The 23,931-nt window shown below is 38.0% G+C and overlaps 1 protein-coding gene across 2 annotated transcripts in view; it reads right to left on the reverse strand.

Moving 5' to 3' along the window:
• Positions 1 to 23,314, reverse strand: part of camkva (CaM kinase-like vesicle-associated a) — a 42,657-nt gene extending 19,343 nt beyond the window's left edge. Inside the window, exon 1 of one of the 2 annotated variants that reach the window (XM_053499003.1) lies at positions 23,153 to 23,314. The gene's annotated coding sequence lies outside the window, so the exon portion shown is untranslated. Of the gene's footprint in view, positions 1 to 6,210; positions 6,367 to 23,152 lie in introns of those variants that run through there. The other variant, XM_053499002.1, reaches the window with a different exon arrangement.
• Positions 23,315 to 23,931: the final 617 nt, after the last annotated feature.

A 23,931-nucleotide genomic window follows, 5' to 3' on the forward strand; every position in this document is an offset into this window, starting at 1 on the left:
TTTTTTTTTACTGTACATTTACATATAAGCACACTTCCAGAACATATTATGCTCGCAATCCAAAGTTTAACTGTACACACACACACACACACACACATAGTAACGGGTTTGACGCACAGGCAGCACCATAAACAGAGACATAAGGTGAAGTCTTTCGGAAAAGGGGTAATTTTATTAGAAATAATAATAAAGGAAAGGGTTAAAAGGAGGATGGAAGGGAAAAAATGAGAAAGAGATGTACGTGCAGGTCTGGAGGCAGTGCCCTACTGGCATGAGGGCACAGGTTGGCGAGTTGTGGCAGAAGGCGCTGAATAGCAGAGAGGGCCCGCGTGGGCACCGGCTCCTGCCAGCTTCCTCGAATGGCTTTTCTCGTTGATCAGCCAAACCGGCCCCTCCCAGCCGCGGAAGGTGGGTATCTCCTGGAGAACCCTCGTCTGGGCAGCTTTCCCGGCTGGGACCAGAGGCCTTGATGTGAGCCACACAGTGGGCTCTTCCTATTCAGCAACATGGTCACAAATCCGGCCCTGTTTCAGGGTGCAAGTGCCGCGGGAGCTCCAGCAGTCTGCTAATGGCTGTCCTCTGTTTGGTGATCAAAGAGCGCCTTTGAAGTCCCTTTGGTACATAGCATCACGTCTTTCGCATGCCACTACTCACATTTTAGCGTTCGCCGCGCGACTTTGCTCTGTAGATCTTAGAACAAGACCCCGAGCGACACTCCCCGCCTTGTTTTTATAGCGCGGGGAGTTCAAGTCCAAGATCCATAAATGAGAATTAATCCCCAGCCGTGCATATTTCTGCAGCCCTGCCCCTTTGCACACCTGCAGAAGGGGAGGCTGCCTACATAGCGAAGGGAGACATGATTTTTTAATTTATTTATACATTCTTCAGGAAAAGAAAAATATATTATTATACTATATTAGTTATATTAATATAATATTAATAATATTTTCAAAATAATATCATATATATAACGTATAGCAATAAATTTGGTTTTACTATATTTTTCTTTTCCTGATTAAAGTGTGTATAATTTTTTTGGCTGACTCTGTATACCTGTATATGTCATGTTCTATTTGTTCATTGTGTTTTTGTGTGAAAACAATATACTGTAAATCATCTGATCGTAGCGAGTCTCAGTATTAGGCAAATACAATATTTGCTACTACTACTACTTTTTTTCACTGTGCAATAATTTAATTAACAAAAATGAAGCCAAAAAACCCTTACTCATCCACAAGATTCAGGAGAGTAATTTGCAGCCAGGTGCTGCTAATTGTCAGCCCTTGATTAATTGATCATAAGCAGGTGTGCAGACTTATATAAAATGTGAATATTTTGCAGTTGGCTGGTCTGGAGCCTTCAGGTGTGTGTTAACACAATGCCAAGTGGTCTGGGGGTGTATTTGTCTAATACTGCTACATTACGTTGATTTTTATTAAGTTTAACACAACAACACAAAGAGGGGATACTAACTTTTGAACATGACTGAACTTTTGAGCATGACTGTATATACTGTCTACACTGATATGTTATATTGTCAGTGAGATTAAGGTCTGGCTCTGTGGCGGCTAATTCATATGTAAAAAATTATGTCTCATGCTTCTTAAACTACTCTTTCACAACCTGAGCTAAATGAATCCTGGCATTATCTTCTTGGAATATGCCAGTGCCATCAGAAAAGAAAAAATCCACTGATGGAAAAACCTGGTCATCCAGTTTATTCATTTTTCTATTCTTTTTTTTTTGGCACATAACATTGCTAAACCTAGACATCCTAGCAGCCCCACATCATAACACTGCCCCACAGGCTTGTAAGGTAGGCACCAGACAGGTGATGTGATGGGTACATCACTTCATCCGCCTCTCTTCTTACCCTGATGTGCCCATTGCACTGGCACAGGGTAACTCTTGACTCATCAGACTACATGACCTTTTCCGAATGCTCCACAGAACATTCTTTATGCTCCCTAGAAAACGTAATATTTTTTTCAATAACCTCAATGATAAGTGCTTTTCTTAACGCTATACAGTTGTTTAGTCGTAATCCCTTGAGTTATCTTCACATTGAGTGTGTGTGTATATGTCCTCCTACTTTCGCTGTTAAACATAGCTGTTCGTTCTACTGTTGTTTTACAATTCATTCATTCACCTTTCTGAAAAAGAGTAACATGCCATAACCACTTTGCCATGATCAACAGCATATGTCTTTTGACATGGTTGTTTAAGAAATGAGAAGCTAATCACTGCAGTTAGTGTTAAATAACTTGTTGCCAGATTAAACAGATTAATCACTGCAGTAATTATCCAATGGAAGCCTCTTATCTATTTGCTTAGTTAAATCCATTTGGCGACTTTTTTTTCGGCCAGGCAGTATACATACATAGACAGTATATGCACTTAACTCACCAGTGTGGATATCTCCTGCTAAAGGAGGTGAGTCATTATGTAAAAAGCTAGCTCAAAGGCAGGGGCGTCTCAATGCTCATCAGCTGAGTTTCAGGGTCTTTAATTAATCACCCTTCTGGCCACCCACAACCCTGCTCGACCCACAGACGCATTATACAAAAAGGCAAAAATAGTGCGCAATTTAAAAACTGTGTTTAGGTCTGATTACAGTTTTGTTTTTTCTCATCATTTCGATCAATATTTCTACATGCTCACAATCATGCCTATCGTACAAATATAATAGGTTCCAAAAGGTTTTACATATTTTAATATGAAATGAGATGAGATGAGATAAACTTTATTAAATTTCCCTGAAGGGGATTGCCACAGCAGCTAAATATATTAAACTAAGTCATACACCAAAAAATAACATTAAAATACTAAAATACAACATTAAAAAATAAAAAAATTGCTGTAAAATACATAACATAAATCCAAGAAAAATTCTAACTCTGAACCAACAGAAGTAACTTTAACTTGTAACTTTTTAACAGAAGTGAAGTTCAGTTCAGTGACCACAGTCTGAAATGTGTGTGAATCATAGCGCCTTTACTAGGTAGGAACGATGTCATTTCCTTAAACAGCGGAGATGAATGAGTCTTTTGCTGAAACTACACTTGCGCTTGTCAATTGTTTTATCTAGTGGGTGAGAGGCATTATCCATGATTGCCAGCATGTCCCTAACTACCTCCATCAATTTAAGAAGTTTATACCCCACAACAGACTTAGCCTACTTAATGCGCTTGTTCAGTTTGTTGGCATCTTTTGATCCTTTAACGCCTGCGCCCCAAAACACAGAGCTACAAAAACCCCAACCTGTTGCACACATTGGTAGAACGTTACTGCATTGTTGCATATACCACAGTTTTATTCTGCTCAGAGAATATTTTAGTATGCAAATTCTAAAGCATTTTGTCTTCCTCAAAATGAGTCTTTCCATTACCAGAACACTCTTCAAACAAGGCAACGTTGTGTAAGAATCCTGGCCCATTTTGTCACTTCATTTAATCTCCACATTTGTCTTCTGACATGCAGGTCCCAGGGAAAATAGCATAAAATATTCAAGAATATTTAATAAAGTATTATATTAAATAGCTGAAATAAAAAAAAAAACATGCAAAAATATGATAAAACAAACAAAGCTGACAAAAAAAAAAAGCTAAACTCAAGCTGAGTCTGTTTCATTAAGCAGAATTCATCTTAGCAATGTACAGGCCTCAGTCTTTTTAAATCGCATAAGTATAAGGAGCCTTAAAACAATATTTCACACACACAAACACACTCAGACGTGTATGTGTATATACTCTGTATACTGTACACACACATCAGCCATAACATTAATGCCACATAACATTATCCCATTTACATTAGTTATCAATACACCAGCAAACTGGCAAGTGCAGCGCAGCCGACCTCACACGGGCCCTGCCGATCCGAGGCCAAGAGCCCAACCCTGCCGATCCAGCCTCCAAATTCCCCAGATCCTAATGCACAGAGCATGGGATGTGCCAGACAAACAAGTGCTTTATTGTCTCATGGTCAGTGTTATTGCTTATTTAGCCGAGCAGTTCGAAAATTATAAATCTCCATCACACTGTGCTAACATAGTCCTTCAAGGTATGCACCGTCAAAACTTTTTTTAGGAAATAGTTTGGATTTTTTTCAATTAATTTTCTGGTTAGTTTAAAAAATACACATACACACACAAATTAATAAGACTAAAGAGTTTGTTAAGAAAACACCTAAACAAACAGCATTATGAAAACCATTGAGTTCTTAAAGCAAATCTGAAACTTGCTTTCAGTTCTACAAATGTATCAAAAGAGTTTGGTTTTATATATATATATATATATATATATATATATATATATATATATAAATATATATTCCAAAACTCTGAACATCCAGCTGAGTACCACTAGCTACCAAGAGGCCAAGAGAAAAAGCTATTCACAAGACAACCTTAGTGCAGACACTTCTGGCCAGAAGTGGGAAGAGGGAAGAAGTGAAAAAAAAACAAAGTTTCCAAAAGATATGTTGGAGCAAATATGTGGAATAGGTTTCCCAGGTCTGATGAGACCATCATTGAACATTCTGACCTTGGCACAAAGTACTATGTTTGGTAGAAACCCAAGACTGCTCATCATATGAAAACACTATACACGAAATGACGGATTTGTGCTTATACTGTGTATGTCTAAATCCCATGGGAGCCATGGAAGAGCACAAGTTATGTGTTCACAGCTTCTGCACTGACCGTGTTCAAGAAGCAAGCTCTGATCCTAAAATTAAAGCCAATGGCAGTTCTCCAAAATAAAACCTACAACCAGTTCTCATTCAGAAGCTGAGATTCCGGGAGTCTGTATTAATGCCTAGGAGACATTTCAAGTCTAACAATGAACAGACAGTTCATTTGGCATTGGAATTCGAACCACACTGTCCAATTTTGGTTTCGGCATTGGCCAGAAATAAATCTCATTTATCCTCTACCAGCGTGCTTGCTCTCCACAAGGGAGACAGCAGCATCACTATCATCTGTGGTGGGATGGATCAGACTAACCTCTCCCTATTTTATCCAGTTGCATTCTAAACAGTCTGATTCTAGACTTAAGAGTGCACACGTACCACATGTTAATGCTATCGAATGTCATTCATGCTGTGCAGCGGTTCATAAAAACAGACCTTTATAAGCTTTCATTGCTCTTAAGCACTGATGCTTTTTGAGGTTTTCCCTTTCCAGTGACCAGCACTCAAAGTCCTGCATTTCAGCCTCCCTCTCTACCCATATGGGCGATCTCAAGATGCATGCAGACAGCCTTGTTGCCTTTCATGCCCAGAGGCATAAGGATAATGCTGTAGTTGGATGACTGGCTCCTGCGTGCCATCACCAAAGAGCATGCCATCTGGGACACATCCACTCTGTATATTTTACAGAGCTCAGTTTTAAAGTGAACTCAGAATAGAGTTCTCTATTATCGAAGCAGATCAGACAATTCACCAGCTGAGCAACAACACATTTGTTTTACTACGTATTAAATAATGGTATGATATAAAATAAAACACTGTATACTAATTGAATAAGGTGATTTTAGGGAATGGTTGCCGAAAGGACATCTGACGTGCTATTTAAGAGCGACTGATTTGTATCTATGACAATGTCTATGCTTAATGAACCGTGCCCTAGACCTGTAGTGCAGAGCCCAACATATTTACAGACAATTTATATAAAGCATTTCTGAATATCCACAGTAGGCCTGGCAGACAGCAGGGTCCTTGGACAGCTTCAAAGGGCGAACACACTCAAGCTGTGGTAAGACAGTGCAGATGGTTCAAGACAGAGCCAAACCCCCAAAACCTTGTGCTTCTTGATCAAAACTTGTTTTTCTTTGATGATTTGCTTTCTATTTTTATGACAAGCCTCTGTAAACGGGAATGATTTAAAATGTAAAAATTACTTCACCATCAGATGCAGCCAATATGAGACAATAAGACAATATAAATGTATCATCACATGCAAACATTATAACCTTAATCACATTCTCTACATTATAGACTACAATACACCTAATGGGTAAAGCTACAGAATGAAGATGAAGAATAAAAAGCCCTTTTCTAAACTAGCAAAAAGTAGCAAAACTAGCAAACAGCAACTAGCAAAAAGTTATGTTTTTAATGTCGTTATTTTTTTAAGTGCAGACACTTCATAAAGTCTGCATACTGCCATAAGAAATGAGCTGCAGGTTAGCCTTTGGGTAAATATCCTACCTTTCAGTTAACTCCATGCAAATGTGTGAGATCCCAAGATGTTCCAATGCCTTACAAGCCTTCTGCACAAAATGTCTTAATTGGTGTGCGCGTGTTTGTGTGGGTGTGTGTGTTTGTGTGTGTGCGTGCATGCACACTTTGGTGTATTAGCGCTCTTTATTTCTCTTCACGCCCAGCCGACTAGCCTGATCGTTCTGTTTCTGATGTTGTTTGTTGCCATGGTTACCGAGCCCTACATAAGCATAGCCAAACACTACAGTGTGTTTCTTTAAAGCCACCAGCCGCCAGTGTGCTTGTGTGTGTGTGGGAATAGATTTTTTTTTCTCATTATGAAGAACAAACGTCCTTATAAAAATATGGCCCTATTAACATACGGTTGGTAGAGTACAAAGTAGAAAAAGTGCAAAAAGCACAAAAATATCCCACAAGTACAAAATTACATATGAGCATGCATGTTTGTTGTGCATTAAGGTAGCACTGCGGAGCTCAAAGAAGTAGACACATCTCTAAAATTATCCAACTCATGCTCATCCCTCCCCATGCGCAACCAAAGTTTGAGTTATCTTGTTTTGCATGTCTCCTGGGTATTTGATGATTTGGGTATCTATGAATGAACTAGGAATCGCACTATTAATAGCTACAGCAAATGAGATGCCTTTATAGCTACAGATAAAGAACCGCAGAAGTGCAGTCACTTCTACTTCCATCCATCTGTCATTTATTGTTTCTTCATCATCTCATTTAAATAATAAATCTAATAATTCGAATTATTACACAAAAAGAAAACTAATTAAAAGCAATAACTACATTTGATATGGTTTAGAGTTCATAAAAGAGATGAGGGGGTGTGCTGCTCAATGAACTTGACTAGTTTCTTGGTGGGCATGCTCCCTTGTTCTAAAAAAAAAAAAAGAGGGGGAAGCAAACAAGGGAAAAAAGAAGAAAAATGCAGGAAAGATCGCTAAAAAGACAAGCACCCGCCTTATAATAACATGTTACCCAGGCAACAAAAGGGGTGGGAAAGCAAGAGTACGTCTGGATTCCAACAGAGTAAAGGCTGCTTTTTTTATTCCCAGAAGCTCTCACGCGAATTAGCAAAGATTTAACTTCCACTGTGTACAAGTGAACAAAATAAATAACAAAACAAAAACGGGGTTTATTCAATATACAGCATCTGATACTCTGCAGCAAACTGTTTTTTTTTTCCTATAGATTCCTATATATAATGAAATCATTGTCGATTAAAGATAGAAGATGGACATCACTTGGATGTACTGTATATTTTTTGACATGTGTGTTCACTAAAGGTTAAAGCTAAAAATAATCTGATCAGCTTTAATGTAATCAGTGATATTATTATTTCATAATAAATAATAAGCTTTGTCCTAAATTTACTCCAGAGCGTTAAAATTCACATATACAACTTCTGCGCTGTTATTTCAGGTGTTTGTTTACCAGTGTTAGGGGACGTCACTTTTTAAAGTAGCTAATTACATTACAAAATTACAGTCTGTAAAAAGTAATCAATTACATTACAGAGTCACATTCTGATAAAAGTAACTAGTTAGAGTACTTTTCCATTGCAGAAAATAAAAAATCCTTTGTCATTCATCATGCATGACAATTATGGATTACATAAATTCTTTGAATAACGGGTTACATTTTTGAAAATATAACTAAATAACTAAGTACTTAAATGGCGGACCTAACACCTTAGATTACTCGTTACATCAAAAAAGTAATCCAAGTACTATTACGTGTTACTTTGTAATTTTGTAACACGTTACACCCAACACTGTTGTTTACATTGCGCAAGGTAATAAAGTAGATTAATAAAGTGCCCCATTATGCCATTTTAAAGATTGCTAATATTGCTTTATGAGTCTGTTAAAACAGGTTTACATGTATGCAAGGTCAAAAAACACTTTTCTCATAGAAAACATGGCCTCAATTTTACCCTTTACCCAGAGTCTGATGATGAAACGGTTGAAGCGGCACTTCGACAAGAAACTGTTTCGCAAACACGACTGGAGCAGGACGTTTCTTAGTGGTAAGTGTCATATGTTAGCAAGAGTGTGGTAACCCAAGAGTGTGTGCAAGTTGTTCGCGATGTAGAACGTGTGCGGACATTATGCATATATGTTACTTAGTGACGTGGATCCGCAACAGAAAAAGATTTGAATTGCTAACGACTCGTTTAGGCGAACGTGAGCCGACTCTTTTTTTTAATAGACAAAAACTATCGTGCACTGTCGGCGTCACAGACACATGTTCACATACAGCTACAGGACACATTGCATGAACGATCATATTTGAAAACGCATAATGGGAGCACTTTAAATCTGGCACATAAGTGCTCATAACATCAACCTTTACTCAATATTTTGGTTTCATTTATGGAGCAGGTTAAACTTTAGCCAGAGAGATAAGTAATGCAAAGGTTTTATTACATTCTGTGAAGTGGTCGATTTAAGACTTGCCCACAGTTTGGCACATGTGCAGTGCGCTTTCAAAACTTGTGGTTTATACCGTAATCTGGCACATAACTGCTTCTAACTTTCTTTATACTCAACATTTTGATTTCATTCATTGTGCAGGTCTATGTCAGGCAAATACCAAATGACTGGCAACGTTTCATTAAATTCTGTCCATACAGTTTTGCATAGTGCTGTGACAAAATCTGGCTGGACGAACATAGATACAGAAATTTTTACAGAGATTTTTCCAATGTATGCAACAGATATCATTAAAAAAGCGAGTTCTTACCAATGTACAAACGAAAAGTTTATTTTATTTATATAGATTTATAATTCTATTTTTGGATTTCTTTATGTAAATGACACAATTCATTGATTTTATTGAGGTTTATGTTGAGTAGGGCAGGCAGATTCCACAGTGGGAAACTATTAGCTATAAGTGTCCCAAGCTGCACACATCCAAACAGTCATTTATCCCTCTTTAAATATCCTCCCTGTATATAATTTATACACTGTAACCCATGAAGAAATAAAAATATCCTTATTCCGTGCGAGGATCTGATCTTGCTTTTACTGTTCTTCTACTTCTGATTATGATCTCATAATAAGCTAACTTTATTCTAATAACATAATAATCTAACTTTTTATTATTTCGGTAATAAATAGTTGTTTATTATGTCAAATGCCAAATAAATGTGTAATAAACATTACACATAACAGCTTAGTGCTAATAAGGACCTACTTCTTTAAATTATACTGAGATTTGTAAATGTTTGGAGAAAAATGTTTAGACGTTTAGTATGTGAATCTTACTTCTTACTATCTTCTTACTAATTTAATATATTCAACTAGAATTAAACCAATCAGACAAGACATTATTTTTTTGTGGTTGCACTTCAGCAAAGAGACATGATGAAAAGACCTGACCATGAAGTTTCCATACAGTCCTAAAAATATTGAAGAACCATTTATCTAGACACATCCCTGTCAGGCTCTCAATTATTCTATCATGTTGTCACTAATTCCACATCATGCACATAATCACATGCTCACCAAACAGCAACTAGACTGAACCAAGTTATTATGATCTATGTCTGGCCAGATTGCACCACGCTTTTATCAGGCACTTACTAACTCAATAACTACACTGTCAGTGCATCTGGTGGGTTGGTACAAATACCACGGCATGCAAGTGCTTTTCATCCCGAGGTGATGGTGTAATGAATTGGATCCAGTTTTTATACTAAATTATCTGGACATGACATAAATGCACTGATAACTTTCTACATGCTCACAATAAATGTGGTACGCAGCAGAAGAATATGCTCAACATGATCTTAATATGGCTTCAGTACAACGTGTCATGGACCTACCCTGGTCACAGCACAAGAGGTCCTTGTAAGAACTCCAATGGCGTGTCAACAATGCAGTGAAATAAAAATGACAACTTAGTCAGAATCCAATGCATCGCATTTGTGTCATGCTTGTCTTCATCAGGGATGTTCAAACACACTGAGCACAGCCATGAGCTGGAACAGCATCTCCATTGGGGGCACACTCATTTCCCTGCCAGATTGAGGGGTCAAGGCAGCATGCAGACAGGAGGCTCTGCCCTTGAATGTCTCTGGCAGGAGTTAATCAGGAAAGGTTCTTGTTGACCCTTTAGCCATTAAATGAGCCTAAATTTAAGAGTCTATGCAAAAAAGTTTTCACAATGATCGTTTTCTTTCCTAAAACTGTCAGTTACAATATTAGGGATATAAAGTAAGACAGCATGCCAATTTCATCAGAAACATCATTAATGAGAATATGCAAATCAATGTGAGCTAACTAGCGAGCTAGCTGATGTGCTATAAAGTAAGTATGGCTTCTTTGAGATAATCTTCTAATAGCAGAATCACATTGTGGCTGAAATGTCATTTACTCAAGATTAATTTCTTGTTTATAGAATTGTTGTGTAAAAGCAACACTACACCCACAATAATGTGGTTATGGTGAATATCAGCATGGTTATGATTACCTCTAAAATATAAAAAAAATATAAAAAACAAAAAAAAAAAAAAATATATATATATATATATATATATATATATATATAATCACAACTACCTGCATCATTGATGTTTAGTATAACCACACTCTTTTTAAGGTGTCACTGCTTAATTACTGTATAAACCTATTTAAAATCCCAGTGCCGAGACTATCAGAATCCACAGTTTGAAGTGAAAACTCAACAAATTACCAGATGTGTTACAACAGTCTATGGTCACTGATACACTTTAGATGCAGAACTTACATGCAAGTGCAAGGCTCTATAGGCATGGCTCTGAATATAAAAATAAATAGTTTGTATGTAGCCACTTCCTAAAAATGGTCTTTAAAAATCTGTAGCTGTAGCCTGAGTGAATGAGCATCAAGTGGTGGATATAACAGGGAATATAAAATGGAGATGTTAATGAGTATTTCACCCGCCTTCGCTGTTCATGCTGCTACAAAGTCAACATTTTCAACTCCATCTGGTGATGTGTCATGTCCTACAAGTCTACTGAAGCCAGACTAATGAGCATGGTCAGTGACTAGCCTGAGGTTGCAGCAATACTTCCGTACAACTTTGAGTGCTCGTGGAGTTTGATAGAGAGACAGAAGGCAGACTTTGGCCTTTTAAAAAACTTCATTATATTGTCTGAACCCTTATTTTCGCAATATTTATATAAAAAGACCATTTGAATTAGAAAAGTAAAATCTCTGGGAGTCAGAGGATTTGTGTGCAGGCTTCATCTTTAGAATAAAAAATGAAAATCATTAAATCGAAAACCTAGAATTAAAAATAATAATTTTTATTAATAATAATAACAAGGAAAAATATGGAACTTGTCTTTTTCCTGAAATATATTATAGTGTCTAAATTCTCAAAGATATACAGGTAAAGAAGATCTGATATCACAATGAATATTAATACTTAACAGACAACTTACAGAAAATGTATCTCACGAACCTGCAGATCTTGCTCATCATAAATTTAAGTAGATGTTTGTCGACTTGCCCAGCCTAAGACGAGAGTACAGCCACACTAGTTGCGCAATCAATTCACTGTATGGAGTTAAATTTAACGTAAGTATCAGAGACTAGAACAAACACACATAGACAATGTTTATGAATAAAGGATGATAGAGGATAGAAGTGCAATTGACTGGATTGTCAAGTGCCTTATGTTTTCCTGTTTTTATTCGCAAAAAAAATAAAAATGTACTGCTTGATTAGTTATTCAAAAGAGGCCACTGAACCAATTTAAAGTTTTCTACTGACTGTGTTTACAGCTGTGCCAGGTGCAACATCAATAATTACAACTACGAATAATGAATAAGCTTTGCAAAGAGTTTATTCTAGCTTTACCACGTTTCTTCGTTTCAGTCTAAAACGTCTAAAGTCTAAACCAGCACCCAGAGATTACAAAATAAAAACTTCACCAAAACGGTAATTGAAGTTCCTTGATGTGAATGTGTACGTCAGCTCCATACAAACTAAATACTAAACTTTAACACATTTCATCCTACAGTTAACTTGTTCAGTTCATTTGTTGGGAATTTATATACACAGACACAGTTTACAACAAAAGATGACCAGGTACTGTAAACCCACTACAATTACTTGTCTCTATGAACACTCTAATAACAAACCAAAGATTTTGCAACAGACACCAATCAAACATAACATTACAATGTGACATATTATGCCCAGTATTGTGTAGGTCCCACTTGTGCTGTGGTGTCAGTCACTAAGACATTGTCAGCAGATCCTTTGGGTGCTGAGGGTTGTGGGGTGAGGTCTCCGATCAGACTCAATCAGATAAGGTCTGGGAAGTTCAGAGGTCGGGTCAGAGGTCTTGAGCTGAGCGGGCTGTGGTGCACTGGGTATTTTGGTGACTTTCTAATTGGCCAACATTTAAAAAAGAAAATTGTTGAATTTTGGTGAGACAAATTTAGACCTTTTCTGTTAGATCAGACCAGACGGACTAGCAGACTAGTTATGTTATGGCTGATGGTGTATAATGGCTGCTAAAGTGCTGACACAGTCACTCCTATAGCTAAAGTTCCTTAATAACATTATTAACATTATCACAGAATCAAGGGAGATACATATAAACATGCATAATGGCGAAGCAGAAGGGAAGCAACCATTTTAAGGAGCATTTCTTGCTGACAGGACAATGATTAATAAGAAGCAAATGGCTCTTTTTCAGCTGCTCTATTCAACAGTAGGCACTTCTTGGCAATTTAGCAAAATGGTGAATCATCATACTGTTAATGACTGGAATTAAGTAAATGGCACTACCTCTGCCACAAACAAACTGTTTTGTAAGGGACATGATGTCACTAGAAACAAGCATAAAGCACAAACAAATCCATTTAATGTGTGTGTTAGAGAAGGGAGGATTAAAGGCTACAAACAATATCACACCATTCTGATCATCACAAGTAACAGAAATATCTCATTTATTATTAATTTATATATTATTATTATTATTATTACCATTGGCTTAAAATGTATATGCTTTAAATCAGGTGACAATTAAAAGGAAGAAGAGATATCAATTTTAATGGAAGTACCTTTAATTTACAAAAATAAACAATATTGCTTCCTAAATGTGACTTACTCGAACTAAATTTTAACATAGCTATCAGCGTGCCCCCAGGGTATATGTGTTAATCAGCACTGTTATAGAACCTAAACACACATGACACCTCCTAAAATTCTTAAATAGCGTTTAGTTGTGCTCTTGTGCACAACTACTTAAGTGTTTGCATAATTAATACTGTTTGCACTGTTGTCACTTTGCCACATATAAAATGGCACATCATGACTGAACAGCAATTAATTAATTTTTTTAAAAATATGCTTAATGAATGGTTATGACTATAAACCCTGTTCCCTGAGGGAGAGGAACGAGGTACTGTATGACACATAACGTATGGCATATCACGCCCTTTTGTGTCCTGGCTGAAGCCACCTATATTCACACCGTAAAGGCAGTCAAAGGCAGTAGTGACGTAGGTGTAGCCCCACCTATACCTATAAGTCCATGGTTCTCAAAGTGTGGGGAATACAGACATGACAGGTGGGGCGCAATGAACGGGAGGAAACTAGTGGAAAATAATAGGAAAGTATCTATTCTAATTTATGCTTTTCTTTATTGACAATAAAGATCGGACACTCGAAACAACTAAACAATCACACGCAAAGAAATGGATCAATAATACAAGTAAATTAAAATAACATCAGAGAATCCTTCAGGAGAAGATCAATATCGTTCTACGCTTTTTGTTGGTGTGCAGCATTTTGCGATGATCATATTTTGCGGTGTTTATGCTTTTAAACATGTATAATTTAAGGCGGATGTAGCTTAAAGACAATTTAGAGAGGAAATATATGTGGGTATCTTATTTGCGGGTTTATTTACGCAGCTATTGAATTCGGAGATGCGAATATAAAACTAACTTTACCGCGGACACAAACCGGTGTTATGCGCTAAAATGTCCCCCTGCCACGGATTGCCCCCCTACATAATCTCTATCAAATATTACATTAGGACATACATTCAAAGGTTTATTACTATCAAATATATTATTACTATTATAATTAACCCTAGGCATGTGACAGCCGTCGAGACGATTAATACAAATCCCCAAAAATGATTATTTTATGGCACATTTATTTTGCAGCATAACACCGGGTCAGTAGCGTACTGTATGTAGTGAGCATAACAACGTCAATGTATACATTTGTTACATGGATTTTTTACAAAAAACAGGTGATTCAGCATCATCAGCCCAATCAACCAAAAAGCCAGCCAAAAGGAAAACATGATGAAGCCTGTGTTGCGCTCATGGTGGGGATGGTGGGAGCAGAGGAGAGACCCGTGTGTGTTTTGTGTTTTAAACCGCTGGCAGCAGACAGCATGAGACCCAACAAAGTAGAAAGACACTTAGAGACAACACACCCAGTCACATTAATAAGCCACTTGACTTCTTTAAAAGAAAGCTCTAGATAAGTGACGTAGTGGGCATGTTGTAACAATTGCACGTGTATTTTATTTGTTTTGAACTTGGTGTTATTTGATTTTATTGGTTTAGAAATTGATATTTTAATAAATAGTAAACTTGGCCATTTTTGTTATCATTTTGTTGACAAGTGGGGAATGACAGAAAATGTTTGAGAACCACTGCTATAAGCCACCGTCAACCCCGGTTGACTCTCAGTTGGACAGCCGCTCTTCGCCAAGCTAAGCTGAGAGGCGGGGCAACAATGTGTTGTACCTCGTTCCTCTCCCTTAGGGAACAGAGGTTATAGTCATAACCATTCACTCCCTTTCAGTCGATTCACTCAGTACAACACATAACGTATGGGACATATATTCATGCCCCGCCGAGCATCTACCAAAGTTAGGAACAAGAACCTTGATAGCTATGCTACTACCTAATGGACCCCGCAGGTAGACGGTAGAACCGGACAAGACCAACTGGGTGCTGCTCAAATATCACCTATGGACATGCCCTTAAACAGCGCCCAAGATGTAGCCATAGCTCTCGTTGAATATGACTTCACACCCTGAGGCAATGGGACACCTTTGCTGCTACAAGCTAATGAAATAGCTTCCACAATCCAATGGGAAAGCCGTTGTTTAGACATTAGCCTTACCCTTTACTGGGCTGGCAAAGCAGACAAACAATTGATCACATAAGCGCATATTCATTGTACGGTCCATGTAGACCTGTAGTGCACATACCGGGCACAAATGATGCAATTTCACCTGCTCCCCAGAAGCAAAAGGAGGGGAGCAGAAGCTATGAAGGTCGAAGACCATAGAGCTATAATTAGTGGAGACAACCTTAGGTACATAGGCTGCGTTCGGACTTTAAACTATTAGCAGCAAACTGCGTACAAGATGGATGCACGGACAAAGCGTGGAGATCACCCACATGTTTAGCAGACGCTAAAGCAAGAAGAAGTGCCGTCTTATATAAAAGAATTTTCATATCTATAGACTCAATTGGCTCAAAAGGAGGACCACTGAGGGCCTTAAGCACTGGTTCCCAGACGTCGTACACTCCATCAAAATCAATATGAAATGCTGATATAGCCACCAAGTATACTTTAATAGTAGAGAAGGAAAGGCCTTTTTCTAACAGTTCTTGAAGAAAAGACAAAACCTCCACCATGGAGCACTGAAATGGAAAACCATTACGTTCTTGACACCATTGCTCAAAACCTCGCCACTTGTAATATAAACCTTTAGTAGACGAGGCCCGAGCACTTTGAATTGTCTCAATCACATTCAAAGGAAGTCCTTTAGCTATCCGATTGGACCTTCCAACAGGTAAGCATGCAAGTTCAACAGTTCGGGACGTGGGTGAACTACCTCCCCCCTGCCTGAGACAGAAGGTCCCTGAGGAGAGAAGGTTTCCATGGTTCTGCTGCTAGCAGGCTGACTATCTCTGCATACCACGACTTCACCGGCCAACGAGAGGCCACCAGAATTAGGGACAGACCCTGCTGGCGCACCCTCTCTGTAACAGGCAGAATCAGTTCTACTGGAGGAAAAGCATACAATAGAGCTAGGGGCCATCAATGTGCCAGCGCATCGGTCCCCAGAGGGGCATTGCGATCTGTTATGAAAAAGGATAGTGAGCAGTGAGCATTTTCTTTGGATGCAAAGAGATCCACTACTGCCCTGCTGAAGCACTCCCAGATCTGAGCAACCACCCATGGATGTAACCCCCCCCCTTGGGGGAAGGTCTGCCCACAGATTCAGGTACCCTGGAATGTAAGTGGCCCTCAGTGCCAGAAGAGGAACACTGGACCATAGCAATAGGAAATAAGTTTCAGCAGGGGGAGTGAGCGAGTCCCCGCTTGTCTGTTTATAAATGACACCACTGTCGTGTTGTCTGTCCTGTTGCATCAGTTGAGACCACTTTGCGAAATGACACCCTGCCTATCGGAGAGCCCTGGCGTAACAGCCTGGCTTCCCCCCAGGGCAGAGGAGCTGACATGCATTACGGAGTCACTGTCAGCCTCCTGTTGAGGTAGCGCGCCGCACATAGGCGGTAAGAGCGCACCCAGCGCTAAAATGCACGCATGTTCAATAGATATAGATGCCATCATTCCCATTAATTGTGAACACTCGCAAACAAAGTTGCGTTGCAACTGAAACAGAGCACGGCAACGCTGAAACGCAACTATTCTGTGCTCGGCTGGTAACGGAGCATATCTCCAGACCCAGGAATGAAAACTGTTGACTCGGAGTCAGCGGGCTTTTTTGCATGTTTACTGAGAACCCTAAAGTCTGAATGTGAGACAGAACTAGCGCTGTCTGTTTCTCCGCCTGCACGCTTAATCTCGCTATTAGCGGCAAGTCATGTAAATAGGCCAGAATGCAAAGCCCACTCTCCTGAAGAGAAGACAGCGCCACCTCGACACACTTCGTGATTGTTTGGGGAGCTAGCGACAGGCCGAAGGGCAGCACTATGTACTCGTAGGCCACGCCCTCAAATGTAAACCTCAGAAATGTCTGTGGCGCAGAAAGATCGCTGAAAGTAAGCATCCGTGAGATCGATTGTAGTAACCCAATTCCCTGGGCCTATTGCAGTTACGTTCTTAAAAATGTGTTTAATGTTCCCCCTTTTTTCGGAACGTCAAACTACAACCTGTCTTTGTGTTATTGTCTCTATTGCTGCTGGATATATGGAATTTCCTTCAGGGTCAATTAAGTATCTATCTATCTATCTATCTATCTATCTATCTATCTATCTATCTATCTATCTATCTATCTATCCACGACTAGCATTTACTGCCCACTAGCTAGCTTTCACCCATCTCTAACTAGCATTCAATTGTCTCTGACTAGCATTTAACCACCAACAACGTTGACCCACTTCTGACTAGTGTTAACGCAACTTCTAGGTATTACTAGAACAGCCAAGAACAAGTTTGATTATATCACATTCTTTTGCCAGATCAAAAACAATATCACAGTGTATACTTAATTAGCATTTACAGTTTCTCAACTGTCTACTGTGACCAATCACTTCATCTCCTGTGTCACCCAGCTGATCAGTTAAAGTTTGACAATGTGGAAAAGGCAAGCCTCCTCCTTCCGATGCTGACACGAGATCTCAAACACAAAGTGAAAAAAAAACTTTAAACTGTTTGGTGAATATTTTTTTCTATTATAGGCCTTGCCATGTAATGATGTAATTTATAGATTTTATAATATGCAACTTTTTTCTTATTGAAATATACAAGGAGTTGAATAGTGGCTGATATTCATTCAAATCAATACGGTCTTTCATGTTTTATATTCTTAATAGACTTACTGGACTTCAGCTATGTTTATTCCTTCTTTTTATTATTATCCTTATTCTGTTGTTTTACTATTTAATTGTTGTTAAATATTAGCTTTAATTAACATTTTCTTCCAAGAAAGATTCCTAATTTATTTCCAGTATGTCGACCCTTGCTTAAAGGTGAAACCTTTTTTTTAAACTACAGCCTTGGTAATGCTGAAATACCATTTAGATGATGGTCTGTCTGTTTTACTCCTTTACTAAATGTGCTAAATGTCAGTGTTCATGTATAGGAGCTGCTGCTGAGACACACCCCATGAGCAGAGATAAGCAACTGGAGCAACCAAGTTGCAGTAGGTCATCTTCTTATTGGAGGTCACAATAGTGGGAACATCTGGTTTGCTTGTTTAAACCCTGGCCATGTAAAAATGAAGACCAAACTGATCTTAAAATCTAAAAAATCACTAAAAATTTAATTTTTCTTAATAGCTTCCCTTAAAAAAAAAAAAAAACAAAAAAAAAAACAGTCAATACAAACCCTTTATTAGAACATGGTTGCCAACCCAGCAGTGACATGTGACCCTGGATATTGGTCGAGCAGGATGATGTCAAAACAAAAAATGTAATCAATAGGCCATCAGACTTGATTTATGCTATAGCTTACTATGTGGTGAATTTTTATAATAATGTTGAGAGTTGACAGCATCCAGTCATACAGCAAACAGTCTAGCAGCTCATTTTGAGTAGATTTTTTTCATCTGTGTTGGAGAGTTTTTTCCTGCTGTGTGAGGCAGAGGATCTGTAAAACATTTACAGTATTTCTCAGCCTAGTGTATCAATAATAAGGGCTGCCTGGTTTCTGGAGAATTTTGAGCCTAACTACATCTCAAAAAAAACATACATACCCCCCCCCCCCTCCAAAAAAAAGCAGGCATGTGGAAATATGATGGGTATTTCTGATTTATGGATATTATCCCCCATAATAAGTTTTAATAGACATTTCTGTGCACAGGACAGACACACTGTGTGCCACACCTGGTCACACAAACGCTCACTGTGTCTTTGCAGAAATTTAGCACAAGACGATCAATACAATGTGAAACTGCACATGCAAATTGCAATAATGAGCCAATAGTCACCATACCCTGCCAAAACCTTTTTTTTTTTCCTCTTTTTTATTGTCTCTTTTTTTGGCAGACTACATATAATTTATCGTTTCAGATTCATTTTTATTTACCCACTGTAGCGCTATGCAGCAAAATTCTGTGTTAACACTCAGAGTGTTAAAATAACACCCTTCAGTGTTTATATAGGTCCATTTGACTCAGACGGACTCTGAAAGTGTTAAACCAACAAAAGAAAATGTTACGTTTTATCATGTCACCATAATAGATTTTATATCTCCCACCAATCATTCTGCAAAAAAACATCCAACAGATTTAAAGTTAGGCTAAATCCCAAATGGCGTACTGTTAATTGTGTTTGCCTCCACAGACTATAAAATAATGCTACGGTATTTGTATTTCTTACCTAGTACCCCACAGGCACAGTGTAGAATAATATTTTGGATTCAGTTACAGAAATGCTTAACTCCGGATGTTTATGTTAATTAAAAATAACGTCTAATGAAATTGCATTCAAATTTTTGTTCGTGTTTTTACTTAAGGTTTCAGCAATGAGACGTGAAGTTATTAAAACCACCTAGCTGTCAGAAGCTCAGTACTGTATTGATTGTTGGAGAGTTGTGGCGACCATACACATTTTAAAAAACTTAAAATGTGATATATTTGATCCTCATTCAATATCTTTTTCGATAATTTCAGTTAGATTAAACAAAATGAGTTTGCAATTTTGAGGAAACACAGTTTGACTCTCGACAGGAAGCAACAAATAACATGCATTTAGTTCAGATCAATTTAAAGATAATTAAGTCCCAAATTGATATTTGTATAAAACAATATACATCATAAACTAAATTGAAAAGGAAATAATAGGAAATAAAGCACTATATAGGCTTATGCTTATATATTATGGCATTGCAATCTGTTCATGATTCTACTGTTTAGTTTAACACCATGTCACATTATTCTGTTCTTTGTTTCTTATATTTAGTGTTGCGAAATAACTCCAAAATATGTTGCTTAATTTTGTAATATTACAGTTTTAGCATGGTGCTTTAACCATTAGAACCATAGCACAGTGGTGCAGCAGGTAGTCTTACTGCCTCACAGAAGAAGGGTCCCTCGTTCTATCCTGTGCTTGGATCATTGTCTGTATGGGTTTCCTTTCACCGCCCAAGAACATCTATCTGTACATTATCTAAATCTCATCCTACAGTTCCTCCTGTGTAGGTCCCTGGGGGACCTGGAGCCTATCCCAGGGAACTTATGGCAGATTGTACCCTAGACTCACATACACGATTATACACTATGGACAATTTGGAAACGCCTCCACCGCATGTCTTTGTGTCCAGGGATAACCTACCAAGCATGGGGAGAACATCAAACGTTATTCACACGGCCCAGAGAAGATATACATCAGCCCTGACCCGGTTAAACGAATGAATGAAAGAATGTTGTCATTAATTTTTTTATCAGGTTTTACAGGGTTTAAACATAATGTCTAAGTGGATGTGTAATAATCTATTAGAAATACCAAATGGGGTAGAAAATAACAAAATTAAGCGGAATGCAAAAAGGTTGTGGACAACAACATTTCAAGCATGACTACATTTTAATACTGTCACTATGGTTACAGCCAATATTCAAGGCCATCACAAGGACGGAACCATCTCTGGGTGCCTGGTAACATCAACCAAGTCAAGGCCTTTTGTGCACAAGTTCTTTACCTGGTATGTTTTTTTAAGAGGCATTTGGTTCACATGTTCAGTTTATCTGTGCATGAAATTAATGTTCATTTCACTCCTGTTATAATTCAACATTACAAAACAATTTTACCTATCTACCTCATTAGTAAATAAGCCTGTCAATCTTAACTTGTAATAAAAAATATACCATACTGTATGTGTCTAGCTGCTCCAGCTACCTGGCTCACTTACAAACTACTGTACTGTAGTGTACAAACATTATCTTTTAGTTTCAGTCGAGCCGACAGTTGAAATGATGCTGCTTTTAGGCTGCTTCAATTTTTCTATAAGGAGAAAAATATATTTGAATTATTTAAAAATATGTAAAAATAAATGAACCACACATGATCAAACTATATTTAGGTAGATTTGGGAGCTTTGTCCAAGAGTTTGTCAAAGCCTTTAGACTACACAGTCCCTTCCTCCCTCCAAAAAAGAAGAAGAAGAATCATAAGGATTAATGATAATCATTCCTTTATTTATTTTCTACTGTATACTGCTTTTCCTGTAAAGGATTACAGGAAGCATGGAGACTATCCTGAAGACCCAGACACGGTGCCAATCTATTGCATGGGACACACACCACACTCTCATTCACACACTATGGGCAATTTGGGAACACCAACTAGCTTAATCTGCATGTCTTTGGACTGTGAGAGGAGACCAGAATACCCAGAGGAAGGCCACCAAGCACAGAGACCCAAGGAATCGAAACCTCCACCCTGGAGATGCACGGCCACAGAGCTAACCACTATGCCACCATATTTATGATGTATCTTAATTTTCATGAGCAAATTCTCTTTGGCTCTTGTGCTCATTTTGTTGTGGAATGACTGCAAAAACAACATGTTGTCCCATAGAGTAAGTGAGAGCTGCTATAACCGAAAATATTAAATCCATATTACTGTAAGTCAATTATCAAATCATGCTTAGTTTTGTAATATAAAATTTTTAACATTGTGCTTACTGTCTTACTGTCTCACAGCAGCAGGGTCTCTCGTTCCACCTGTGCTTGGGTTATTGTCTGTATGGGTCATGGGTTCTATTCCTGCCAAATCTGCATGTCTTTGGACTGTGAGTACCCAGAGGAGCCCCATCCAGCATGAGGAGAACATGCAAGCTCCACAAACAGAGAACCGAGGAAGGAATCCAACCCTCGACCCTGGAGCCCTGCTAACCTTTCCGCCTGCGTGCCACTGGATAAATGATAACTCTCAGTTTTTAAAAGCAAATTGTCTTTTGGCTCTTGTAGTAATATATATTATTAGGCAATTTTTTTTATTATTATTAAATTAGGATCACAGTAAAAAAGTAACATTACACATTTAAAAAAAAACATTTACTTGTCTTTGTAATGTATATTTGTTTTGATTTTTTTTTTTAAAGCTGTTTCATTGAAAAAAAAAAAATGGTTTGTTTTGTTTTGGAAAAGTTCTACAAATTATATATAAAAACCAAAGGTAAAAAGCTGATTAATTCAGCTTTAGTTCTAAAATAAAAATGCATGTCTTCTTTTTCTAAAAGGGAAATTGCAGAGAACTCAGTTCCATTGTATAATAATAGGGCTATAATAATAATGTGTGTATGAATATAATATATCACTTATTAAAGGTTACGTGCTTTTTGCTGAAGTGCCTTTGGGCTAAATCAGGTAATGCTCCAGCTCAGGAAAGTCAAAAATGATTTTGGGCTCATGCAGCTATTACATATTGATATTATACATATTGTATTTAATTTAATTTAATTTAATTTAATTTAATGCGTTTAACCAATGCATAAACATTATTAACATTCTTTATTTGGCTGTTACAAATTTAACTTGAGTGGAAATAAGTGGGTCATGAATATTTCTTTTATTTTTTTTCTTGCTTAATTTTTTTCAGTAGAAGACATTTTTAACAACCCCAGCCCAACTCATTGCCTGTGAGTCTATAAGTCTATGATTTCTCTTATTTCTTATAGCATTCGACTGCGTTTATGATCAACCGCACTGTATATCAACCTCAGAAAATGTCAGGACGGAAAAGAAGTTTAATTCTCCGACTAATAGAACCCTTAGACACCCCGACAGTGAATAACTTCATTAAAATAACTAATTTGTGAAAATACTCGTAGTATAAAGCAGCCTGGAGGCTGTGTGCTAAGGTGCGTCACTGGTACACAGGCTGCGCGCGCGGACATTTAACTCCGTTACCACAGGATTAAGAAAGCAAACGCTCGTGCACGCGGAGAGAGAGATGAGATTATACATCACTTACCGAGTTATCTGTAAACCCGTATGTGCTGTGCTGCTCTCTTCTCTACGACGAGCTCTTCTGTTTCTTACAGTCGGCTTAATGAAGGGAAATGTATAAAATATTCCGAACTAACTTCGAGTTCAACATCCACTGAGGGCTGTGCGCAGGAGCAAGTCTCTCTCTCTCTCTCTCTCTCACACACACACACACACTCTCTCTCCTTGCGCGCGCGCGCCTGTGTGTGTGTGTGTGTGTGTCCGGTGCCTGGAATGATGTCTTCCTAATTCTCAATTAAGTTTAATTTATCATTATAATTATACACCACAGGTATTTGTATAAATTCTGTTATAAAATAGTAAAATCACATACAAAATGTTTTTTTTTCAATTATAATGAAATAATTAAATGACATTAGCAGAAAAGTGTCATTTAGTGCTTTTACTACTGTTATCTATCCAAAATGACCATGTGACTTTCAGTGAAGAGAGTTCACCATTCATCTGAGAGAATCCATCAGCAACGAATGGAAACATCTTCAAGCTAGTGTTGTAACGATACACTCCGATACGATTCAGTTGTTGTTACAATTTCATCTCAAAATATCACTCACTCACTCACACACTTACTGTCTACACCGCTTTATCCTGTGTACAGGGTCATGGGGGGGTCTGAAGACCCAGGAGACTTAGGGAACGAGGCGGGGGACGTTCAGCCAATCCATCACAGGGCACACACATATATACATTCACACACTCATTTACACACTCCTTTTGGGAATGGCGATTAGCCTAATCTGCATG

Source organism: Clarias gariepinus, chromosome 6 (genome assembly GCF_024256425.1).
Source record: "Clarias gariepinus isolate MV-2021 ecotype Netherlands chromosome 6, CGAR_prim_01v2, whole genome shotgun sequence".
Lineage (NCBI taxonomy): Eukaryota > Metazoa > Chordata > Actinopteri > Siluriformes > Clariidae > Clarias > Clarias gariepinus.